The sequence below is a fragment of the Pleurodeles waltl genome, chromosome 3_1, assembly GCF_031143425.1.
Source record: "Pleurodeles waltl isolate 20211129_DDA chromosome 3_1, aPleWal1.hap1.20221129, whole genome shotgun sequence".
Taxonomy (NCBI): Eukaryota; Metazoa; Chordata; class Amphibia; order Caudata; family Salamandridae; genus Pleurodeles; species Pleurodeles waltl.
Window position 1 is genome coordinate 463232485 of NC_090440.1, and position 20363 is coordinate 463252847.

The following is a 20363-nucleotide window of genomic DNA, read 5'->3' on the forward strand; positions in this document are numbered from 1 at the left end:
ATTGAGTACTGAGTACAGACAATTCTTACAACAAAATAGACAGAGTGAAAAATGGCTGTCAAGGAAACTTATGTATTTCTGAAATTAGCACAATAGATAGAGTTTAGGAGCAGTGGTTATTTCTACATCTCTGAATTTGTGTGTTACCCATATTAGCATATGTTTTGAAGGGTATTTTTAAAAATTTCATCCTTCTACACTGGCTTACATTTGAAAGGCACAGATGCAGTGAAATCCAATAGGTAATAAAAAATGTTCTACAAATTCTAAGCTCCCACAAGTCTCCCGATAAAAATCGTACCTCACTGTTAGAAATGGGGTCACTGGTTGGCAGTCAGTTTGCACTCTGTCCAAGCAGGGACCCTCACTCCAGTCAGGGTAGCCCCTGCTCACTCCCTTGGTAGCTTGGCACAAGCAGTCAGGCATATCTAAAAGGCAATGTGTGAAGTATTTGTACCAACACATACAGTACTACAATGAAAGCACTAGAAAATTGACACCACAGCAATTTAGAAACATAGCCAATATTTATCTAAATCAAACAAGACCGAAATGACAAAAATCCAGCATACACAAATAAAGATATGAATTTTTAACGTAAAAAGAGTCTTATTTAATTGAAAACAATGGAAACGTTGTCATTACACAAAGTACCTGGTTTGCGTAAAAAATAAAGCCGCATGGGTGAGCATGTGTTGGAAAAGTCAGCGATGCACGATTCCATGCTCGAAAGTGAGTTCCTGCGTCATTTCTTCTCTGGCTGGGTAGGTGATGCATCGATTTCCAGATAGGGCACCTCGGATCCACGCAGGTTCACGATAATTTTGGCGGCCGGCAATGATGTGTGTGAAATTTGGCTGTACAGTGATGGGAAAACTGCGCTGCAAGGAATTTGCATCAATTTTACAGCCGTGTTGCAGGTGGTACGGCAATTTTTTCCCCGTATGGCATCCTGTGTGTGAACTTCAGTCTTTTTCTACCAGCTTCACCTTTCAAGGGCCGAGGGACTGGATAGGGCACCACTTGGCAGTGCAGGAGTCTCAGCAGAAAGTCCAAGTGCTGGCAGAGGAAGTCTTTGATGGCCCTGAGAGTTCAAAACAGGAGGCAAGCTCAAGCCAAGCCCTTGGAGACACTTCACAAGCAGAAATGTACAATAAAGTCCATTCTTTGTCCTCTTTCAGGCAGAAGCAGCAACTGCAGGCTACCCATCAAAGCACAGTCATAGGCAAAGGGGCAGTACTCCTCCTCCAGCTCTTCAACTCTTTTCCTTGGCAGAGGTTCCTCTTGGTTCCAGAAGTAATCTGAAAATCTGGGGTTTTGGGTTTAATACTGATACCCCTTTCTGCCCTCGAAAGAGGCCAACGTCAAAGGAAAGTCTCTGTTGTCCACAAGATTCTGCCTTGCCCAGGCCTTGCTCCAGACTTACAACAGGGGGTTGGAGAATGCAGTTTGAGGGCAGGCACAGCCCATTCAGGTGTAAGTGACCACTCCTTCCTCCTTATAGATCCTACCGGGGTCTAAATACTAATACCTTACTGGTCACCAAGGTATCCCTTTATTAGTGGTGCCATACAAACATAGCAGTAGGAGGGAGATCTCTAGGTATTTTCTGGTCCTACAATCCTATTCTAGGTAGATATATTAAGCAGTTAGTTCAGTGCCAATATGTTTCAGCCACTGCAAAGGCCTTTAAGGTCACAGGCTTTAATCAGGACATATATTTGGTAATATGTCCCTGGATAGTGGTCAAAACAGGCTACATGCACATACTCCTGTGTACATGCATGCCCAAATAGAAGTACCTTAGCTCACCTGTTTGGGGCCAGTGAAGCCTCTATGTGGTCCTAGAAAGGAAAAAATAATCACACATGGACATCCCCATGTGGGACACAAAACACATAAAACAGTTGACATTGACAGTAACAACTTTTTGATTTGCTCATACACAGTGGTGCGCACAAACACAGAAGTGGCCAACGGACTTCATCACTAATTTGATATGCATTCGTAAATTCAGTGTGTGGGCTCAGATGATATGTAGTCTCCACCTTTAGCTCATAGAAGGAGGCTCCCATAATCCATACTCTTTCCGTGTCACAAACAATACACACAGCATGAATTTATGTAAAATCCCAGGTCACAATCTAGTGCCACACATATAGGTATCTCCCCAATGTGATAAGTTGTGCATACATAAAGGTGGGCCATCTTCTGATTATTGTAAGGTTTGTTTTGTGACACCCAGACTCTTCTGACCACTCATCTTTTCCACAAAAAGGCCCACACCTCCAATGTAACATCCAGTGCTGGACATTTTTTAAATCTAGAAACCTAGGGGTACCCAGGGTAGGCTGACTTGTGTGGCTCACGCCACTTTTTGTTTTACCCAGAATCCCTTGCAAACCACAAACTTTCACTAAAAATAACATTTTCCTCTTATTTCTGTGATCAAAAGCTCTGGAATCTGTGGGAGCTACAGACTTCCTTCAACCTGGCATTCCCCCAGGTCTCCCGATAAAAATGGTACCCCACTTGTTTGGATGGACTTGGTGCCCGTGACAGGAAATGGACCAACATGCACCATGAACGCAAAGCATTTTTCCAACAAAATCTGAGCCTTTTTTTTCCAGTGTGGTTAGCTCAAGATTTTGGATTCTAGCTCATCTGATACCTAAGGAAACCTAGACAGCCATCCCCCCAGGTCTTCCAATAAAATTGGTACCTCACTTGTGTGGGTAGACCTAATGCTTGTAACAGGAACTTGCCCAAAATGCAACATTGAAGCATAGCATCTTTCCAGTGAAAACTGATGTTTTTTCCAATGTGGGTAGCTTGAGATTTTGGACCCTAGCTCAGCCGGCACCTAGAGAAACCTAGACAACCTGTACATTTTTGTAAAAACTGGAAACGTGGGGGTATTCAGGGTGGGCAGACTTCCATGGCTCGCACCACATTTCTTTACCCAGAATCACTTTCAAACTTAAAACTTTGACTAAGACACACTTTCCTCACATTTCTGTGATGGAAAGTTCTGAAATCTGAGGGGAGAAAGAAAATTCCGTTCACCGGGCATTCCCCCAGGTCTTTTGATAAAACTGATACCTCACTTGTGTGGGTAGGCCTTGTGCCAGTGACAGGAAACGGCCGGAAACGCAACATGGGCACAGAACGACTTTTTCACTGAAAACTGAGCTTTTTTTCCAGTGTGGGTAGCTCAAGGTTTTGGACCTTAGCTCAGCCAGCACTTAGGGGAAGCTAGCCAGTCTGTACATTTTTGAAAACCAGACACCTAGGGTTATCTGACTTGCATGGCTCACACCACATTTCCTCAAACTTTCACAAAAAAACGAATTTCTTTGATGGAAATTTCTGTAATCTGAGGGGAGCCACAAACCTGCATTCGCCTGGCATTCCTCAGGTCTCTTGATAAACATTGGACCTCCCTTGTGTGGGTAGACCTAGGGCCTGCAACAGGAAATGGCCCAAAACATAACATGGACCATTGCATTTTTCCACTGAAAACTGACTCTTTTTTTCCAATGTGCTAGTTCAACTGGCAGCTATAAAAACCTATCCAACTTCTACATTTTTGAAAAACAGAAACCTAGGGGTATCCAGGGTGTGCTGACTTGCGTGGCTCTCGCCATGCTTTTTTACCCAGAATCCCTTGCAAATTTCCAACTTTCAGTAAAGAAGCAGATTTCCCTCTAATTTCTGTGATGGAAAGTTCTGGATTCTGCAGGCAGTCACAAATTTCCTTCCCTTCAGCATTTCCCTAAGTCTCCCAAGAAAAACAGTGCCTCACTTGTTTGGATGGGCCAAATGCCTGTGCCAAGGAAGGGCCCAAAAAGGATGGGGGGTGATGATAATAACTATGGTGGGTGTACTAATTAGTACTGGGATTGGCAACCATTTAGGGAAACCCATCAAACCCGGACATTTCTAAAAAGTAGACATCAATGGGAATCCAGGTAGGTATCTCTTGTGTGGAACCTCCAAGGTTTTCTTACCCAGAACCCCCTGCAGAAGTGAAACATTGAATAAAACACTATTTTCCTTGCATTCTGTGACGTTAACCTCAGGAATATGCATGGACCCACAAACTTATTACCACCCAGTGTTCCCCATCGTATATCGATAATAATGCTACCCCACTGGCCTGCCTGGTCCTACTGCCTGCAAGAGGAATAAATAACATAAGAATTAACAGTAGTCCTTACGAGAATCTTTTGTGGTGGCAACAATCTGTACCGCAGACCACAGTGCCAGCTTTGAAACTGTATAGAAATTGTCAACATAAAGGTTATAACCTTTGTGAAGGAGTGGCTGGACAAGCTCCCATACAATCTTTCCTGTGACCCCTAGAGTGGGGGGGGGGCAAACTACATGGTTTAGAGTGGAGTCGTTCCCTGTATACACTCTCAAGCTGGTGGTCACTAGTATGTAGTTATAGTTACGACCATGTTCCTATAGAAAAAGTGTTTTTGACTTGCCTATATCTTTGGCAGTGTTTAATTAATCTTCACAAAATTTACCCCAAAAAAGTGTGCTGGTGATTCTTGTTGCACACGAAAAGTTTTGGGTTGATCCGTCAAGTGGGGGCTGAGAAAAAGGGGGGTCAAAAACATGCATTACTCATGTTAATTGCAATAGAAGTTTTGAACACGACGTCAGCCCGAACCAATGGACAGAATTACATCAAATTTGGTTGAAAGGTAGCTATTGGTAACAGACTACACCTTTTTAAATTTGTTGTAAATCTGTTCAGAAATTTAAAAGAAATGAAAGAAAACACAAATTTGTATGTCTAGGGCCACAGATCCGTTGCAATGTTTTCGCGATTATCTCAGTGAATTTGCCAATGCGCATGCCAACAGGAATGCTGTGATTGGCTGGCTGCAACCTGACCAGAAAATTGCGGCCACCATTTTAGGTAACGGGACACAGTCGCCGGGGCTGAAAAATAAAGTGAAAAGGGTGGAGGTACCCAGACCCAAGGGCTGTGATATAGGTGCCTTTGATGGTGAATGTTAGAAATGGGGTTTTTGGTTTGCAGTTAGGTTGCCCTCTGTCCAAGCAAGAACCCTCACTCTAGTCAGGGTAAGTCACACACAATCCAAAATCAGCCTGTGCTCACCCTCCGGTAGCTTGGCACGAGCAGTCAGGCTTAACTTAGAAGGCAATGTGTAAAGCATTTGTGCAATAAATCATACAACACCATAGCATAACACCACAAAAATACACCACACAGTATTTAGAAAAATATATAATATTTATCTGGGTATCTTCAGGTCATAACGGTCAAAGTTGCAATATGAATTTGTAAAGATATCACTGAAAAGTGATATAAAGTGTCTTAAGTCTTTAGAAAGTAAACAGAGTCTCTTTCAAACACAAAGTACCTGGTTTCTGGTGGAAAATCTCCTCAGAGGGCCACAAAGGAAGAGGTGCGTGGAAAAAGGGTGTGTGCGTCGATTTCTCCCCAGCACACACGGACTTGCGTCGTTATTTTCCACGCGGGGAAGTCGGGCGTCGTTTTCCGGCGCGCGGACAGTCTCTTTCTGTGGGTCGCGGGGATTACCAGATGTCCCGGGTCTGTGCGTGGATTTTCCTGCTTGTTTTCCGGCTGCGCGTCGTTCTGTGGGGCTGCGCGTCGAAGTTTCGATCTCACAGCAGGCGTCGCGTCGATTTCTCCTGCGGAGTCGGGCGGCGTTGTCCTTGCGAGGCCGTGCGTCAAAGTTTTGATCTCACGGCAGGCGTCGCGTCGATTTCTCCCGGGAAGTCGGGCGGCGTTGTCCTTGCGAGGCCGTGCGTCAAAGTTTCGGTCGTCCCGAAGGCGTCGCGTTGATCAGCGTCGGTGTGCGGCGTTTTTCTTGCCGCGGAACAAGCTGTGCATCGAAAAGTTCAGCGCACGGAGCGTCCAAGAGGAAGAGTGAAGTCTTTTTGGTCCTGAGACTTCAGGGAACAGGAGGCAAGCTCTATCCAAGCCCTTGGAGAGCACTTTTACAGCCAGGCAAGAGTTCAGCAAGGCAGCAGGCCAACAGCAAGGCAGCAGTCCTTTGTAGAAAAGCAGACAGGTGAGTCCTTTGAGCAGCCAGGCAGTTCTTCTTGGCAGGATGTAGTTTCTGGTTCAGGTTTCTTCCCCAGCAAGTGTCTGATGAGGTAGGGCAGAGGCCCTGTTTTATACTAAGTTGTGCCTTTGAAGTGGGGGTGACTTCAAAGAGTCTCTAAGAAATGCACCAAGTTCCCTTTCAGCTCAATCCTGTCTGCCAGAGTCCCAGTAGGGGGTGTGGCAGTCCTTTGTGTGAGGGCAGGCCCTCCACCCTCCCAGCCCAGGAAGACCCATTCAAAATGCAGATGTATGCAAGTGAGGCTGAGTACCCTGTGTTTGGGGTGTGTCTGAGTGAATGCACAAGGAGCTGTCAACTAAACCTAGCCAGACGTGGATTGAAGGGCACAACAAGATTTTAGTGCAAAGAAATGCTCACTTTCTAAAAGTGGCATTTCTAGAATAGTAATATTAAATCCGACTTCACCAGTCAGCAGGATTTTGTATTACCATTCTGGCCATACTAAATATGACCTTCCTGCTCCTTTCAGATCAGCAGCTGCCACTTCAACAGTGTATGAGGGCAGCCCCAATGTTAGCCTATGAAAGGAGCAGGCCTCACAGTAGTGTAAAAGCGAATTTAGGAGTTTCACACTACCAGGACATATAACTACACAGGTACATGTCCTGCCTTTTACCAACACAGCACCCTGCTCTAGGGGTTACCTAGGGCACACATTAAGGATGACTTATATGTAGTAAAAGGGGAGTTCTAGGCTTGGCAAGTACTTTTAAATGCCAAGTCGAAGTGGCAGTGAAACTGCACACACAGGCCTTGCAATGGCAGGCCTGAGACAGGGTTAAGGGGCTACTGAGGTGGGTGGCACAACCAGTGCTGCAGGCCCACTAGTAGCATTTAATCTACCTGCCCTAGGCACATGTAGTGCACTCTACCAGGGACTTACAAGTAAATTAAATAGTCAATCATGGATAAACCAATCAGTAGTACAATTTACCCAGAGAGCATATGCACTTTAGCACTGGTTAGCAGTGGTAAAGTGCCCAGAGGTCAAAAGCCAACAACAACAGGTCAGAAAAAATAGGAGGAAGTAGGCAAAAAGTTTGGGGATGTCCCTGTCAAAAAGCCAGGTCCAACAGTGAAATTATGACCTTAAAATAAAAAAAAATTCACAACGTGCAATATTCGTGAATATTTCACAACGCTCAGTGTGCTCCCCTCGTAATGTCATGAATTCACGAATATCAGAGAAAAAGTAAAAACATTCACAGACTCATTCACACACTAATTCATTCACTCATAGTAGCACTCAGACAGTCAGGCAACTACTGACAGAGCCACTCAGACCCTTATGCTCAAATTCACAAACCCACTCAGACCCCTATGCATCCACTCACAGACCCACTCTGACACTGATTCATCCACTCGCAGACCCACTCAGAACCTGACACATCCACTCACAGACCCACTCAGACCCTCGCATACCCACTCACACACTCACAGTCCCACTCATACACTGATGCACCCACTCTCACACTCAGAGACACCTCTCACACCTATTCTCACACCCATAGACACAGACCCTTCAGCCGTGCATTGCAGGGGTTGGGTGAGTATAAGAAGTTGGCTGCAGGGCTTGACCACAGGCCAGGCCCTATGGCCAACCTCCACTGTGCACTGGCGAAGGTTGTGTGCAGTGCGGGGTTAGGAGGCTATTGGGGGTTGGCTGCAGGTCCTGCATCTAACACCTGTCACGCATAGCTGAAGGCTGTGTGCAGCACAGTGGTTATAGGGAGTTATATGCGGTAATACAAATTACTTTACATAAAAATAAAAAATAGAAATTCACATAAAAAAAGAGGTTGCAGGGATGTTGTAGATAGGAAATAGAATAAAAAAAAAATAGAAATGTACTTAAAAAACCAAAGGTTACAGGGATATTATACTTAAGTTAAGAATTTATTCATAGAAAACCTTAGAAATTCAGTTAGAGTTATTTAAAGTAACTGTAACTCGCAACCTAAGGTAACTATAACTTGTGCCCTCGCCATGCACTGCTAATTTCCCCAGTTATTACAGCAATCATGACTACTTTAAGAACGTTATTAAAAATATCAATGAATCATTAATAGTTAAATTAATGAAGAAAAAACTGTGCATGGCGGGGAGCAAGTTATAGTTATTTGAAATAAAACTAGAACTTTAAGGTTTTGTACGACTAACTCAGAATCTAACTTTAACGTCCCTGTAACCTTTATTTTAAAATATATGTATACATATTCATGGTTATCCCAAATCCATGAATTTTGCCCTAAATTAAAAATATGAGCGCGGTCTCCCATGCTTGTTGTTAATGTAGCCCCTAGATGTGCCAGGTCCTGGAGGCATGCAGATTTGCTAAAAATGGTCAGGGTGCACGGGGCTCTCCGCCAAGTGCTTTCTAATGCCCCAGGAAGCACCACCTTCCAGGAGCTTTCTCTAAAAAGGGAGGGTAGCCACACACACCCTCTCCTGGGGCTTCTTTATGTCCTCCATCTCCTCGGAGCCAAGTAGTATAATAAGGAGGGGATCCACACAGAACCCCAGGCCATGGGGACCACCACCTCCCCACGGTCAAATATACTTTTTTAGACAGGAAGGGGAGTGTGTGGGCCCCCACCTGGGCCATATATGGCTCTAGGGACCATCACCTCTCAAGAGCTAGCCTGTGCAAAAGAAAGGAAGGCTCCTGGAGCCCCTAATGGCTCTGGAGACCACCACCCGCCAGGGTCGGCTCTTGTTATCTCCTGAGGTGTCCATTCTCGGGAGATAGCTGTTTTCTTTTGCTTGGCGAGAGCTGTGATAGCTCCCGCCAAGCAAAAGCAAACACTAGCTGTGCTCCCAGCAAGCGGGAGCTGTCAAAATGCTCCTGCTTACTGGAAGTGGACTTTTCATCTGTTTCCCTGCTCGCACATATGTGGGCAGGGAAACAGAAGAAATATTGCTCCTGCATGCAGATAGCTGCATAATTAACAGCTTCTGCGTGAGGGAGCTATGCTGGCTCCCAGAGGAGGAGGGGAGCCGTCTGAGACCGCGGTGGCCTTGAGGTTCCCCAATTGGTCCCTGTCATTTTAGCAGAAAACTGTGGCCTCTTCCTGGATAGGTATGCATGGCAGGGTTAATTCTGGAATGATGGTCATTTCACAGAAATGAAATCTAAACAGAGGAGATGCCCAAGTTGAAGCTCCAGTTTTGTAAAATAATAATCATCCTAACTTGTTTGCGCATAGAAAGGGAAACCTGCCCTAGGCACATGTAGTGCACTCTACCAGGGACTTACAAGTAAATTAAATAGTCAATCATGGATAAACCAATCAGTAGTACAATTTACCCAGAGAGCATATGCACTTTAGCACTGGTTAGCAGTGGTAAAGTGCCCAGAGGTCAAAAGCCAACAACAACAGGTCAGAAAAAATAGGAGGAAGGAGGCAAAAAGTTTGGGGATGTCCCTGTCAAAAAGCCAGGTCCAACACGACCCCCTACCAGCCTAAAGCCAGGGGAGAACAATCACTATCCTGATGTACTTCCCTGTTTGAGGCGACAGAACAAGGACCCAGGCCCACAACAGCAGGGGCATGCTCCAGTTCTTCGCCTTCCTGACTCCAATTGGATCACTCTGTCCATACTCTCAGGGCCCACTAAGCCAACCCATGGGGAACCTTTCTCCTTACCTGCGGATCCCATCTGTGCAGCACCTAACCTTACTTTGCTCACAGATGTATCCCAGGAGCAGGATAGTACCACCATGACCAACACAGTGGTGTTGCCCACTCTACCCCTGGGGTGTGACACTTGTCCCCTCCCCAGGGATAACTCTGTCCACCCGGACAGCAAGCCACAGTGATTACTGACAGCTGCCAGGGATGACAGCCAGGCCCCAGGCCTCTCAAAGCTCTCCAACCACTGTGGCTGTGGAGAGTGGGGGGCGGTAGCCCCAGGTGCTGGGCACCCTTTAACCACTCTCCCTTCCACCAGGTCAGGGATGACAGCCTGAACCTGGTCCTCCCCTCTGGGGCTTTGTACCCTCCCTCCTGGAGCGGTACCCCCAGAGTCCAACATGGTCAGGGTGCTTACAGAAGTCACCCTGTACCATTCCTCCACCAGTACAGGGCTGTTAACCTGCAACTGGCCCTCCAACCTGGGGCCTGTACCTTCAGGTTGGACTAGGGCCCGGGGTGAGGCTTCCCTCCCCCTGCCCTCCCTTCTGGGGTCCAGCACCCTCCAACTAGGAGTGGCCTCCTCAGAAGACAACATGGTAGGGGCACTGATATCAGTAGCCCCTCCCTCCAGGTCCGGGGGGACACCCTGAACCTGGTCTTCCAGCCCAGGGTCTGTACCCTCAGACTGGATCACTGCCTGGCAAACCAGGACTTCCTGGGGGGCACACCTACCCCCCACCAGGTCAGAGTTTAACCTCTGCACCTGACCATTCAACTCAGAGTCACCACCCTGAAGTTGAACAATTGCCTGGCACGCCAGGACTTCCTGGAGGGCACACTGACCCTCCACCAGGTCAGAGTTTAACCTCTGCACCTGACCATTCAACTCAGAGTCACCACCCTGAAGTTGAACAATTGCCTGGCGCACCAGGACTTTCTGGGAGGCACACCTACCTCCCACCAGGTCAGAGTTTAACCTCTGAGCCTGGTTCCCCAACCCAGGGTCACCACCCTGAGGTTGGGAAATTGCCTGGCACGCCAGGACTTTCTGGGGGGCACACCTACCCCCCACCAGGTCAGAGTTTAACCTCTAAACCTGGTCATCCAACCCAGAGTCAACACCCTGAGGTTGGACAATTGCCTGGCACAGCAGGGCTTCTTGGGAGGCACACCTACCTCCCACCAGGTCAGAGTTTAACCTCTGAACCTGGGTATCCAACCCAGAGCCACCACCCTGAGGTTGAACAATTGCCTGGCACGCCAGGACTTTCTGGGGGGCACACCTACCCCCCACCAGGTCAGAGTTTAACCTCTGAACCCGGTTATCCAACCCAGAGTCAGCACTCTGAGGTTGAACAATTGCCTGGCACGCCAGGACTTTCTGGGGGGCACACCTACCCCCCACCAGGTCAGAGTTTAACCTCTGAACCCGGTTATCCAACCCAGAGTCAGCACTCTGAGGTTGGACCACTGCCTGGTACACCAGGACTTTCTGGGGGGCACGCCTACCCCCCAACAGGTCAGAGCTTATCCCCTGAACCTGGTTAGCCAACCCAGAGTCACCACCCTGAGGTTGAACCATTGCCTGGCAGGCCAGGACTTTCAGGGAGGCACACCTACCTCCCACCAGGTCAGAGTTTAACCTCTGGGCCTGGTTCCCCAACCCAGGGTCACCACCCTGAGGTTGGGCAATTGCCTGGCACGCCAGGACTTTCTGGGGGGCACACCTACCCCCCACCAGGTCAGAGTTTAACCTCTGAACCTGGTCATCCAACCCAGAGTCAACACCCTGAGGTTGGACAATTGCCTGGCACAGCAGGACTTCTTGGGAGGCACATCTACCTCCCACCAGGTCAGAGTTTAACCTCTGAACCTGGGTATCCAACCCAGAGTCACCACCCTTAGGTTGAATCTTTGCCTGGCATGCCAGGACTTCCTGGGGGGCACTCTCACCCCCCACAAGGGACACACCATCCCCAAGGGCCACACAAGAGTCTGGTTGGCGCAGGTCTCCCGACCTCTGCCCATCCGGCAGAGTCTGGGTTTCCCCCAAACCAGAAACGGTTTCACCTGGGTCATTCCTGGGGGGCTCTGCTCTCAGAGCTGTCCCCTGACTCTCAAGGTCCTCCACTGGGGTCTGCAACCCCCTCTCAACCCCATGTCTGGACTTCTGCACCCCCTCACTAGGAGGGGTACTGCCAGACACCAGAACTGTTGGGATGCTGCCTACAGTCACCCCCCCAAGTTCTTCTGACACTGCGGGGCTTCCCTCAAAAGGTGGCCCTACGGTACAGGCTAGGCTTCCCTCCTGGTGTTCCCTCATGGAACCCTCTAGGACCTGGGACCTACCTGGGACACTACAATCCTTTCCCACCACACTCGGTTGGGAACCACCTAGACCACTCCCTTCAGGAGCACCCCCAAATGCCTCTTCAGACTCTCTGGTACTCACCCAGAAGTCTGCCTCCATTGTAAGTTCCCTGGGGTCAGAGAACTCACACTCCACCTGGTGTTGGCGTAGCTCTGGAAAATAAGGACCAGACATATGCTCTCCAGCAATTACATCACTCTGCCCTTCACATGTATTAACCACAGTACCCTTCACCCAACCACCCAGTAACTCAACCTTGGAAAAGCACTCTACTTCACCCTCCTGAGACTGGTGAGACAGTATCTGTCTGTCCCTGACACTCAACCCAAACTCTTCTGGGATGTCTCTACACTCTATATCCAGGACGTCCACCAGGGGGGAACCCTTTTCTCTGTCACTCTCTGCTAGAGTCAGTAAAGTGTCCCTCCCCCCAGTAGGAATATGACTCCCTGTGCCAGTTCCCCAATCCTTCTCAGGGACCCTGTGCATAACCGGAACTACCTCATACCCTTGAACTGCCTGGGGTGTGTCAACTCCCTTCTTCAAGTTGGGCACCACATCTCTGGGCTTGTGCCCTTCTTCAGCAGTACTAGATGCAAGATTTTTGCTGCCACCATCTGAACTGGACTCAGCCCTTCCGGCCTCCAGTTTCAGCTCTTTACAGCTCAGCTCTTGAGCTGCAATCTTTTCTTCTTCCAGGGCTAAGAGTCTTTTTGCCTCAACCTCTGCAAGATACTCCTCTAATTGTTGCTCCTGTCGCCTTTGACTTCGGAGCCATTCATCTATTTCTGGGTCACTGTCCAACTCTGAGTAGTCTTCCTCCTCATCTGAGTAGTCTTCCTCCTCATGTGCGTAGTCCTCCTCCTCATCTGAGGGGTACTTAGTCATTTGGTTTCTTGCTGCCTCTCTCTCTGCCCATCTTTCCTCCCCCCAGACTATGTAGTGATGGAGCATCTCCGCTTTAGTAGATCTCCTTGCTACAGGAAGGCCCCATTGTCTGCAAAGCTTCCTTAGGTCAGCCTTAGTGAGGTGGTCAGTACGAACAAAGAATGAGTAGGTACACAATCCCATTTTGATAAGATCTTATCAGCAAAAACCAAAATCCAAAGTCCAAAATATCAATAGTATATCCAGGAGGACATCAGAGAACCAAGAGCCAAAAAAGATGAAAAATCAAGTTGACCTTCAACTGTGGGTAGGTAGTGAAATACTTAGCTACTGTATGTCACTGCACAAACACAAGTCCTATCCTCACCGCTGATCACCAATGTTAGAAATGGGGTTTTTGGTTGGCAGTTAGGTTGCCCTCTGTCCAAGCAAGAACCCTCACTCTAGTCAGGGTAAGTCACACACAATCCAAAATCAGCCTGTGCTCACCCTCCGGTAGCTTGGCACGAGCAGTCAGGCTTAACTTAGAAGGCAATGTGTAAAGCATTTGTGCAATAAATCATACAACACCATAGCATAACACCACAAAAATACACCACACAGTATTTAGAAAAATATATAATATTTATCTGGGTATCTTCAGGTCAAAACGGTCAAAGTTGCAATATGAATTTGTAAAGATATCACTGAAAAGTGATATAAAGTGTCTTAAGTCTTTAGAAAGTAAACAGAGTCTCTTTCAAACACAAAGTACCTGGTTTCTGGTGGAAAATCTCCTCAGAGGGCCACAAAGGAAGAGGTGCGTGGAAAAAGGGTGTGTGCGTCGATTTCTCCCCAGCACACACGGACTTGCGTCGTTATTTTCCACGCGGGGAAGTCGGGCGTCGTTTTCCGGCGCGCGGACAGTCTCTTTCTGTGGGTCGCGGGGATTACCAGATGTCCCGGGTCTGTGCGTGGATTTTCCTGCTTGTTTTCCGGCTGCGCGTCGTTCTGTGGGGCTGCGCGTCGAAGTTTCGATCTCACGGCAGGCGTCGCGTCGATTTCTCCTGCGGAGTCGGGCGGCGTTGTCCTTGCGAGGCAGTGCGTCAAAGTTTTGATCTCACGGCAGGCGTCGCGTCGATTTCTCCTGGGAAGTCGGGCGGCGTTGTGCTTGCGAGGCCGTGCGTCAAAGTTTCGGTCGCCCCGAAGGCGTCGCGTTGATCAGCGTCGGTGTGCAGCGTTTTTCTTGCCGCGGAACAAGCTGTGCGTCGAAAAGTTCGGCGCACGGAGCGTCCAAGAGGAAGAGTGAAGTCTTTTTGGTCCTGAGACTTCAGGGAACAGGAGGCAAGCTCTATCCAAGCCCTTGGAGAGCACTTTTACAGCCAGGCAAGAGTTCAGCAAGGCAGCAGGCCAACAGCAAGGCAGCAGTCCTTTGTAGAAAAGCAGACAGGTGAGTCCTTTGAGCAGCCAGGCAGTTCTTCTTGGCAGGATGTAGTTTCTGGTTCAGGTTTCTTCCCCAGCAAGTGTCTGATGAGGTAGGGCAGAGGCCCTGTTTTATACTAAGTTGTGCCTTTGAAGTGGGGGTGACTTCAAAGAGTCTCTAAGAAATGCACCAAGTTCCCTTTCAGCTCAATCCTGTCTGCCAGAGTCCCAGTAGGGGGTGTGGCAGTCCTTTGTGTGAGGGCAGGCCCTCCACCCTCCCAGCCCAGGAAGACCCATTCAAAATGCAGATGTATGCAAGTGAGGCTGAGTACCCTGTGTTTGGGGTGTGTCTGAGTGAATGCACAAGGAGCTGTCAACTAAACCTAGCCAGACGTGGATTGAAGGGCACAACAAGATTTTAGTGCAAAGAAATGCTCACTTTCTAAAAGTGGCATTTCTAGAATAGTAATATTAAATCCGACTTCACCAGTCAGCAGGATTTTGTATTACCATTCTGGCCATACTAAATATGACCTTCCTGCTCCTTTCAGATCAGCAGCTGCCACTTCAACAGTGTATGAGGGCAGCCCCAATGTTAGCCTATGAAAGGAGCAGGCCTCACAGTAGTGTAAAAGCGAATTTAGGAGTTTCACACTACCAGGACATATAACTACACAGGTACATGTCCTGCCTTTTACCAACACAGCACCCTGCTCTAGGGGTTACCTAGGGCACACATTAAGGATGACTTATATGTAGTAAAAGGGGAGTTCTAGGCTTGGCAAGTACTTTTAAATGCCAAGTCGAAGTGGCAGTGAAACTGCACACACAGGCCTTGCAATGGCAGGCCTGAGACAGGGTTAAGGGGCTACTGAGGTGGGTGGCACAACCAGTGCTGCAGGCCCACTAGTAGCATTTAATCTACCTGCCCTAGGCACATGTAGTGCACTCTACCAGGGACTTACAAGTAAATTAAATAGTCAATCATGGATAAACCAATCAGTAGTACAATTTACCCAGAGAGCATATGCACTTTAGCACTGGTTAGCAGTGGTAAAGTGCCCAGAGGTCAAAAGCCAACAACAACAGGTCAGAAAAAATAGGAGGAAGTAGGCAAAAAGTTTGGGGATGTCCCTGTCAAAAAGCCAGGTCCAACAGTGAAATTATGACCTTAAAATAAAAAAAAATTCACAACGTGCAATATTCGTGAATATTTCACAACGCTCAGTGTGCTCCCCTCGTAATGTCATGAATTCACGAATATCAGAGAAAAAGTAAAAACATTCACAGACTCATTCACACACTAATTCATTCACTCATAGTAGCACTCAGACAGTCAGGCAACTACTGACAGAGCCACTCACACACCCACTCAGACCCTTATGCTCAAATTCACAAACCCACTCAGAACCTGACACATCCACTCACAGACCCACTCAGACCCTCGCATACCCACTCACACACTCACAGACCCACTCATACACTGATGCACCCACTCTCACACTCAGAGACACCTCTCACACCTATTCTCACACCCATAGACACAGACCCTTCAGCCGTGCATCGCAGGGGTTGGGTGAGTATAAGAAGTTGGCTGCAGGGCTTGACCACAGGCCAGGCCCTATGGCCAACCTCCACTGTGCACTGGCGAAGGTTGTGTGCAGTGCGGGGTTAGGAGGCTATTGGGGGTTGGCTGCAGGTCCTCCATCTAACCCCTGTCACGCATAGCTGAAGGCTGTGTGCAGCACAGTGGTTATAGGGAGTTATATGCGGTAATAAAAATAACTTTACATAAAAATAAAAAATAGAAATTCACATAAAAAAAGAGGTTGCAGGGATGTTGTAGATAGGAAATAGAATTAAAAAAAAATAGAAATGTACTTAAAAAACCAAAGGTTACAGGGATATTATACTTAAGTTAAGAATTTATTCATAGAAAACCTTAGAAATTCAGTTAGAGTTATTTCAAGTAACTGTAACTCGCAACCTAAGGTAACTATAACTTGTGCCCTCGCCATGCACTGCTAATTTCCCCAGTTATTACAGCAATCATGACTACTTTAAGAACGTTATTAAAAATATCAATGAATCATTAATAGTTAAATTAATGAAGAAAAAACTGTGCATGGCGGGGAGCAAGTTATAGTTATTTAAAATAAAACTAGAACTTTAAGGTTCTGTACGGCTAACTCAGAATCTAACTTTAACGTCCCTGTAACCTTTATTTTAAAATATATGTATACATATTCATGGATATCCCGAATCCATGAATTTTGCCCTAAATTAAAAAAATGAGCGCGGTCTCCCATGCTTGTTGTTAATGTAGCCCCTAGATGTGCCAGGTCCTGGAGGCATGCAGATTTGCTAAAAATGGTCAGGGTGCACGGGGCTCTCCGCCAAGTGCTTTCTAATGCCCCGGGAAGCACCACCTTCCAGGAGCTTTCTCTAAAAAGGGAGGGTAGCCACACACACCCTCTCCTGGGGCTTCTTTATGTCCTCCATCTCCTCGGAGCCAAGTAGTATAATAAGGAGGGGATCCACACAGAACCCCAGGCCATGGGGACCACCACCTCCCCACGGTCAAATATACTTTTTTAGACAGGAAGGGGAGTGTGTGGGCCCCCACCTGGGCCATATATGGCTCTAGGGACCATCACCTCTCAAGAGCTAGCCTGTGCAAAAGAAAGGAAGGGGGCCACGCTGCCCCCCTCCTGGAGCCCCTAATGGCTCTGGAGACCACCACCCGCCAGGGTCGGCTCTTGTTATCTCCTGAGGTGTCCATTCTCGGGAGATAGCTGTTTGCTTTTGCTTGGCGAGAGCTGTGATAGCTCCCGCCAAGCAAAAGCAAACTCTAGCTGTGCTCCCAGCAAGCGGGAGCTGTTAAAATGCTCCTGCTTACTGGAAGTGGACTTTTCATCTGTTTCCCTGCTCGCACATATGTGGGCAGGGAAACAGAAGAAATATTGCTCCTGCATGCAGGTAGCTGCATAATTAACAGCTTCTGCGTGAGGGAGCTATGCTGGCTCCCAGAGGAGGAGGGGAGCCGTCTGAGACCGCGGTGGCCTTGAGGTTCCCCCAGTGGTCCCTGTCATTTTAGCAGAAAACTGTGGCCTCTTCCTGGATAGGTATGCATGGCAGGGTTAATTCTGGAATGATGGTCATTTCACAGAAATTAAATCTAAACAGAGGAGATGCCCAAGTTGAAGCTCCAGTTTTGTAAAATAATAATCATCCTAACTTGTTTGCGCATAGAAAGGGAAACCAAGGTCCAGATGTATCAAGCTCCCGGTTTGCATTTCCTAAATAGCAAATTTTAAGAAATCGCTATTTAAGAAATACAAAATGGGATGAATGAAAACTGCAAGTCGGTAATAGCGATTTCTTAAAATTCGCAATCACAATTTGCGAGTTGCAAATACCGAATCTAAAAAAATAGCGAATTGATCTTAGCAAATCGCAAATTGCGAAAAAGGCAACCCAGAACAGCCTGATGACATGACAACCAGGAAGTGAGTCAGCCAATGCTGTTTCCAGAAGCCCCACCCACAGGAGCAGGCAGAGAGACACAGCCCAGCACCAGGGAGGCAGCCTTGAGAGCCAGCCAGGAACCAACAGGAACATGGCTACTGATGAGAATGTGAAGGAGAAAGGTGACAGGAAGCGCAAGCTCAAATTCAGTGAGCAGGAATTGGAGGTGCTCACCGAGGAGGTGGTCAGGAACCACGACAGACTTTTTAGGAAGAACTCACTCCAGGTACCTGAAAGTGAGAAGAGGAAACTGTGGTCAGACATCCAGACCAAAATATGCGCAGTGGGTGTTGTGCAGCGCTCCGTCGAGGAGATACGCAAGCGATGGTACGACTTGCCTTTACATGCGAAAGAGAGGGTAGCCAGCAGGCTAAAGGAGGCAAGGAGCACCTGAGGAGGACCACCCACTCAGACACTATCCACACCAATGGAAGTCATTTTGGAGTCCACACTGCTTCCTGAAGCTGTCAGTGGTGTCACTGAGATTGACACCTCAGGCACGCCCAGCACCAGCAAAGGTAAGGGCAGTAATTATGTGTCTTCCCATATGTGCATGTGCAAATGCCCCTTAGAAAATAGCTAGTGGCACTATGCAGTGTAATAATTAGTCCATGCTACATCTTCCATACAACAAAGCAATGCCTTATTTTAGTAGTAGTCCACACCCCTAAAGTGTAAATACCATATAAATATCAAGATAGTCTTAAACCAAATAGAGAAACAACACAAAAGACTCTTCGTTATACTTTGCCAGTGTACATTTAATACCAATATGCAACTATTTGAGTATTAATCTAAAATGACATGCTGCACATTGTTGTTGTAGATGTTCCGGGACCTGATGCAGCAGAAGGTAGAAATGTTGGGGATAGCGAAACTCAGCCACAGTTCAACTCAAACACCAGTGAGACATTCATACATGCACCAACAAGATGCAGGGTGGTAGAAATGGGGTCTTTAATTGACAGTCAGGTTACCCCCTGTGCAAGCAAGGACCCTCACTCAAGTCAGGGGGGCAAAAAGAGAATCACCCTGAGCTAACCCCTGCTTACTCCCTTGGTAGCTTGGCAGAGCAGTAGGCTTAACTTCAGAGTGCTAGGTGTAAAGTATGTGTACCAACACACACAGTAACTTAATGAAAACACTACAAAATGGCACAACACCAGTTTAGAAAAATAGGAAATATGTATCTAAACAAAACAAGACCAAAATGACAAAAATCCACAATACACAAGTCAAGTTATCAATAAGAATGCAACAAGAGTCTATAAGTAGTTTTAAACACACACTAACGCTGTCAGCGTGAAAAAATACCTTGGGCTCATCAAAATTAACCCCCCATGGGCGAGTGCGCATCAAAAAGGGCTTGTGATGGGTTGATTCCACTTATGAGCGGGACCGTGCATCGTTTCTCCTTTTGCCGAGTTTGGGGCACGTTGTTACTTCTCTCCGCAGGAGAGCGATGCGTTGATCCGGTCAGCGCTCTCGGGTTCGGGCAGGCCTTGCGTTGTTTTCCATGCACAACGGTACTTGAGTCGGAAATCCAGCTGCACGAGGATCCGAAAACCCCGCAGCTCGGGTTGTGATCTCCCAGCCTCCGTAAGCGATGCTGTGGAGCCGGCGGCACATCTTTTCTTCAGCCGCAGATCGGAGTCGCAACGATCTTTTCCCCGCACAACGCTCTGTGGGTGGATTTCCCTGTCTTTAGGCTGCCAGCTTCTCCTTTCAGGGTTCCAGGAACTGGATGGGCACCACAGGGCAGAGTAGGAGTCTCTCCAGAGACTCCAGGTGCTGGCAGAGAGAAGTCTTTGCTGTCCCTGAGACTTCAAACAACAGGAGGCAAGTTCTAAATCAAGCCCTTGGAGATTTCTTCTCAAGATGGAAGGCACACAAAGTCCAGTCTTTGCCCTCTTGCTCTGGCAGAAGCAGCAAATGAAGGATAGCTCCACAAAGCACAGTCACAGGCAGGGCAGCTCTTCTTCCTCAGCTCTTCTCCGGGCAGATGTTCCTCTTGTTTCCAGAAGGGATTCTAAAGTCTGTGGTTGTGGGTGCCCTTCTCATACCCAATTTCTCCTTTGAAGTTGGCCTAGTTCAAAGTAAAGTCTCTTCTGAATGTGAAATCCTGCCTTCCCCAGGCCAGGCTCCAGACACTCACCAGGGGGTCGGAGACTGCATTGTGTGAGGACAGGCACAGCCCTTTTAGGTGTAAGTGACCACTCCTCCCCACCCTCCTAGCACAGATGGCTCACCAGGAAATGCAGACTACACCCCAGCTCCCTTTGTGTCACTGTCTAGTGTGAGGTGCAACCAGCCCAACTGTCAAACTGACCCAGACAGGGAATCCACAAAGAGGCAGAGTCACAAAAATGGTATAAGCAAGTGCTCACTTTCTAAAAGTGGCATTTTCAA